Genomic DNA, 6,795 nt, shown 5'->3' with positions numbered 1-6,795 from the left:
TCCTTACTGGTGTTAATTCTTCTAGTTCAATCACAATCCCACTTGATATTCTGTAACCTGAAGATTAAACTGTAAAGTTCAGTACCACCAACGTTTCTTATATAACTTGATAGGGGATGGGGAAGGAAAAAAACAGTTAATGTATACAAAGATATGCAGAACAAGCAATGAAACAAATTTGCATAGCACTTCGTTTCCATAACTGGTCATGAAGTTGTAGTTGATGTTTATAACTTCTTCCTCTACTCCATTTTTCTCTGCTCTTGGCTAGCAGTTTAGCTGTTCAAGGCTCTTTACCTAGTAGGGTGGCTGAATCTTCATTGTGGACGGATCTGAGTCCTTAGTGGTTGGGTTGCTTATTAACTTTCACTATTGAACAAGAAAGTATTAACAGGCAGCCCAGAGAATCCCCTGGCTCCTGACATAGTTCTTGTTGACCCCATTGTGAAGCAGTAACCCAATTTCCTCGTAATAATCTGTATCAATCACCCAGCCATTATAGGAACCTTTTTCTTTGCTTGTTGGTTTAGTGTCATAAGGAACCTAATATATTCAGGTGTCAGTCTCAACTTCAAGTTCATTTGAACCATTTTGTGTGCCTTGGTAGAGACATTACTTCCGTGAGAACTAAGACTGCCAAACCAGCGTAGCCCAAGTTTACAAGGAATGGGAATAGAAAACTCTGTGATTGGGTTATTAAATATAGCCCTGAGAGAAATCTGTCCTATTTTTATTCCTTGGTTGCTGGACCCATGTATCCTGGCAGTGAGAGAAATAACATCATGTATTGATCACTGGTTCAAAGTATGTCTGTATCTTGTATTATAGCATCTCAGCCTCTCATGGTCACGTCTCCCAGCTGGCCTGATAACTGAGTCTTAGTGGGTCATTGTATTATTCTATCAAGGCAGCCACTTCTGGATGATTTTGTACATGGAAAGACCTATGAATTTCATAGTCACGAGCCCATTGATACATTTCTCTTGTGTTGAAATGAATTTCTTATTTAGAAGTTACATTGTGAGAGATACCATGTCTGTAAGATCATGGTTGGTAGTATTAGAGGAGGTAACTTTGGATTCATATCCAGAATAAGTATTTTCATGAGGACAAATTGCTGGCTCTTCTACTAGAGAAGGGATCCAATGTAATTAATTAGCCACTAGTGGCTGGTGTCTCCCAGGAAGTGAGGCCCTGCAGGTGGCTCAGCCTTGGTCTCTGTTCTTAGCAGATTAGGCACTCAGCAGTGACAACAGCAAGGTTAATATTTGTGAGAGGGATTTCATGTTACTGAGTCCATGTATAACCTCCAACCCTGCTGCCATATTTATTTTGCACATGAGCCACTTGAACAAGCACTGGGATGCTAGGGAAAGAGAGTGACTGACGTCCACAGGATGAGTCAGCCTGTCCATTTGATCAATGAAGCCTTTCTCTGAGTGATTGCCCTTTGGTATACGTCACATAGGACACAAATATCCTTGTATTCTGTGCTCATCCTGAGAGGTTCATTCACATACCTCTGCCCCAGATCTCCTTGTCATTAGTCTTCTGATCTTATTCTTTCAAAGATCCTAACTACCTGGCCAACCTATTAGCTACTACCCATGAAATATTATAGATCCACAGCTGTGGACATCTCTTTACTTAAAGTAGACAATCGGAAGTGCTGCTCTAAGTTCTGTCCACTGAAATTTCTCTTCTATACCTTTCAGAGACACTCTAGATTAGAATGGTAATTGCTGAAGCATATTGTGAAGAATGATCCCTATTCCAGGCCTGAGTTCCTTCTTCAGTTAACAAGTTATGGGTACTCCCCAGGACACCATAGGTGTAGACTGAGGAAGAAGCTGCGCAGGAGTAGTTGCTATAGGCATCTCGGCCACTTGATCATGCAGCTTGCTTGAGCCTGATTTTGTACACATCACTTCGTTTTATGTGCCCAACTTTATGACTTCATGGATAAAATAGTACTCAGTTCATGATAGGTAGCTCAGGTCACGTGGGCAATTGGTGTCCCGTGATCAAGTGTTCAATCTCATCTAAGATCCAGTAGCAAGTAGGAGCTCTTTTTCAAGAGAAGGATAATTATCTACAGAAGAGACCATGATTTGATTTAAAATCCTAGGTTCTATTGTGCTTGTGAGGGGCTCCATACAGCATCCCCACAGGCCATGGCTAATTGAACACCATTGGGTCTTCTGGGTCATAAGGCCCAAGCAGCAGGACAGCTTGTACTGGCAGTCTGGATCTGCAGCCTTTTCTTGCTCTGGGCCCCACTCAAAACAGGCAGCTCCAAGGGCTCATCAGTAAATGGGGCAGAAAATCATATTCAAATATGAAATATATTGCTTCCAGAATCCAAAGATGCCTAGGAAGCATTGTACCTTAATGGTGGGAGTACAAGGTAAAGCACCTTAGCTTTCATCTGGGGATATGCTGGGATCTACCTCAAAATACTGGACCCCTAAAAACTTCACTGTGTTGGTGGACTTCTGAGTTTTGATGAGTTTTTATCTCCCTACTCCTGATCAGGCATTCAGAGTACTTACTACTTTCTGTGTACCAGGTCCAATTGGCATGATGTTCAGTGGGATGTTAACACAAATGAAGTCCTTGAATATTGAAGTGTAACAGAGAGCCAGAGAGATGATATGGTCCTCGAGTAAAATATAGTCCTGAAGTGAAAGTTTGCTAGGTAAAAACAAACTGCTTTTAGTGGTCTTTGCAAATTCAAACAGAGGAAAAGTATTTGCCAGAACTAGAACACCAGTATCAAGAACTAGACACCAAGTATCAAGGGCGAAGTGGATTTGCTGCAGTGTAAGACCACATCTGGAATAGTATGCATAATTGGAGTGAATTACCTACTTACATTTGATAATCTGCAGCCATTCTCTGAGACTCATCTGCTTCTGCCAAGCTCAATAGGTAAGTTAAATGGGGCTGTTATAGGAATCACACTTGGAAAGGACAATCTTTTCAACACATGGCCCTGGAACAATTGAGTACCCATATGGAAAAGAAATCAAATTTTGCTCCTACTTCACATCATAACCAAGATTGATTCCAGGTGGAATACAGACCAAAATGTGAAAGGCAAAAATATTTTAGAAAAAATATAGAAAAATATTTTCTTGACCGTCAGATCCTACTCTTAAACAGGACACAAAAGCAATAATCTTGACAAAAATATTGGTGAGTTGGACTCAATTAAAATTAAGAACTCCTGTTCATCAAAAGATATCAATAAAGATAATGGGAAGGCAAGGCACAGAATGGGAAAAGTTGCTTAAACACATTTAACTGATATAGGTCTCATTGCCAGAATATTAATAAGAAACATACAACCCAATAAAAAACTGGGCAAGAGTCTTGAACAGGTATTTCACAACGGAGACCATCCAAACGGCCAAAAATTGTATGCAGAGATGAGGTAACGCTCAACCTCATTAGTAAGCAGGGGAAATGTAAATTTAAACCACAATGACACCACTAGCTACTCACTAGAAAAGCTAAAATTTAAAAGATGGATAATAATAAGAGTTGACAAAGAAGTGGCACAGTGGCAACACTGATACACCATTGGTGGGAGTATAAATCAACCCAATTACGTTGAACAAACAGTTTCGCATAATCTAGAAAAACTGACAGTTCCATACCCTATAACCCAGGATTTCTTCTTTTAGGTATGTACCTTACAGAAATGTGTGCATATATGTATGAGGTTTCCTGTATGAGAATCTTAATAGCATTATTATTTTTAATAGCCCAAATGAAGCAACCGAAACATCCATCAACATAGAATGGACAAATGAATTGTGGTATATTCATGCAATGGAATACTATAGAGCAAACTAAATGAGTGAACTATAGCCACAGAACAACATGGTTTCATCTTAAAAAAGCAATATTGAACAAATGAGGTAAACACAAAAGAATATATATCATATTCTAAAAGTTCAAAAGCAGGCAAAATGACACTAAATTATAGATGCATACTCAAGTGCTGAAACTCAAAGACAAGCAAAGAAGTTTGTTATAATAAAAGTTGAGACGGCATTTACTTACAGGGGAAAGGATGGGGTTGTGGTTGGAAAGAGGCACATGAGGGGTTTTTGGGGAAAGATGGCTATGTTCTACTTCCTGACCAGGGTGCTGGTTCCTCAGACTTTCATTTATAATAATTCATTAAGCTATGTACTTACTTCAATGTATATTTCTGTATTTCTTCCCTTATCAGTGTAGTTTTGGCTTTAAAAAATGCCAGAGTTATTTCAATGTTTTTGGTAAATAAGAAAAGTAAAGATAATACCTAAATCCTTGTAACAAATAGCAATTTCTCAGCCACATACAAAGTTGTAAGGTAGGTGCAGAAGGGTAGGCTATTTTTTTTAAGTTTTTTTTTTGAGGAGGATTAGCCCTGAGCTAACATCTGCTGCCAATCCTCCTCTTTTTGCTGAGGAAGACTGGCCCTGAGCTAACATCCGTGTGCATCTTCCTCTACTTTATACGTGGGATGCCTACCACAGCATGGCTTGCCAAGCAGTGCCATGTCCGCACCCAGGATTCAAACCCGTGAACCCTGGGCCGCTGAAGTGGAACGTGTGACCTTAAAGGCTACACCACTGGGTCAGCATGAAGGGTAGGCTATTTTAAGTAAAGTGGTTAGGGAAATTTTCTCTAAGAAGATGACATTTAAACTGATACCTGAATGAAAGGAACCAACCACAGGAAAATGAGGCAGCAGAGAATTCCAGGCAGCAGACACAGTAAGTGTAAAAGACCTGAGGCCTGAAGGAGCATGGCCTGTTTGAAATAGTCAGAGGCAAGATGGCCTTTATGGGAAGGAAGAGTGTGTGGGGTGACGTCTACAATGTATGTGCACAGTGATAGGTTTGGAGAAGGACGGATGTAGGAGCCAGATCCTGTTGAGTCTTTAACCCAACGTAAGAATGTTTTTTTGCCAAGTGCAATAGGAATTCATTGCCCTGGAAACAGTTGTGATATCTGATTTGCACGTCAATAAGGTCATCTGGCTGTTATAGGGCAGAAGGGCAAGAGGACGGCAGGGAGCCCAGTCAGAAGCCTGCTGCAGTGGTCCAGATGAGGAACGACGGTGGTCTGGTTGTGATGGCATTGGCTAAAAGTGGTCAGATATTAGACACATTTTGAAGATAGAACTGAGCAGACTTGAGCTGGATTAGATGTAGAAGATGAAGGAGACAGAAATTAAAGGTGATATTTAGGTTTCTGTCCCGAGTAGCCGGGTGAATGGTGGTTCTGTTGACTGATGAGTTAAGGAAGTCTGAGGAAGGAGCCTGTTTGAGGGGTGTATTAGAGGAAGCATTGTATTTCCTTGCCTCTTCTTTGCTGCTGTTATAGGGCTATTGGAAACGAGGGCTTTAAAAAAAATGCATCCGACAGGTTAACAAATGTAAGCTTAGGCAGCAAATGATATGGTTTAAAATAATTTTTCCAAAAGCAAGTTGGATGAAGACAATTCGGTTTAAAATCAACTCGTTGGGTTGAGTAATGTCAGTTACAGGTTTTTCATTTGGTGGTGATTTTGGTGAACCATGGACTGAGAAGTTTTTGCAATGTTTGTATGCACCTTTGAGCATGAAATGTATTTACAGGCAGTCTCCTGTAACTGCTGCTCAAGGTGTGGTTCGTGGACCAGCATCATCTGTTGTTGGAAACACAGAATATCATGTACTACCCCAGACCTACTGAACTAGAATCTGCGATTGAACAAGATCCCCAGGTGATTTGTATGCATGTTAAAGTTTGAGAAGCTCTACCCTATAATCACATGTTCCTAAAAACACGTGAGGATGTCGAATGTGAAAAGCTGAACAGTAGACACACATGTTGTGAGGGGCATTCCAGTCCCAGAAAAAGCTAAAAATATTATAAATTTCCTAATTGCCTTTTGCCTATCAAACAGTATTTGATCATATGTTTCCGACATTTCATACATATTCTTAATCTTGTTCTGTCTCATAATTGAGCACTCAGCTGAGTAAAGATTAATGAGTGTGTGACAGAAGCTGTACATCCACCTTTCTTAGCATGCCAAATGATCTCCATTTTACTTCAATGATGCTAACTTTATGAGACTTTTTGCTTGTTAGCATTATTTTTGACCCTTTAATTTGCTGTTTTCCACTTATTTTTATACAAAGCGGAAAATGTAACATTCAAATAATTGTACAAATACAGCTATGGAAGATGAAGATGCTGTTGAAATTTTGGGATTGTCACATGAATGCTTAGCTTGTCAGTTGATGCACAAAGGTCTGAATTTGATAAATGAAAAACCATTTTTAAAGTTTTCACTAGTATGAACTGCATAGGGCGGGAAAATGAATTTGAAATAAAAAGATTAAAAATAGGAGCTATCCCCCATATTATGAAAAACAGACAAAAATTTCTAAAGGTTGCAAAACTGCCAGTGATGTATGAAAATTATCAAGAAATGAAAAAGTTAAGGAATGGAATCTTTATTTTTGATCAGTTTGTCATTCCTTCCATCCCTCTTGTATGAGTCGGGGTTTTCCAGAGAAACAGAGCCAATAGGATATATATTTATTTATTTTGAGGAATTGACCCAAGTGATTATGGAGGCTGGCAAATCCAAGATTTGCAGAGTGGACTGGCCGGCTGGAGACTCAGGAAGAGCTGATGTTGTAGTTCAAGTCCCAAGGCTGTCGGGTTGGAGACCCAGGGAAGAGCCGACGTTGCAGTTGAAGTCTAAAGGCAGTCTGCTGGCAGAATTCCCTCTTGCTTGGG

The sequence above is a fragment of the Equus caballus genome, chromosome 5, assembly GCF_041296265.1.
Source record: "Equus caballus isolate H_3958 breed thoroughbred chromosome 5, TB-T2T, whole genome shotgun sequence".
NCBI classification, from domain to species: domain Eukaryota; kingdom Metazoa; phylum Chordata; class Mammalia; order Perissodactyla; family Equidae; genus Equus; species Equus caballus.
The sequence above is the reverse complement of the archived record's forward strand: the minus strand, read 5'-3'. Positions refer to the sequence as shown.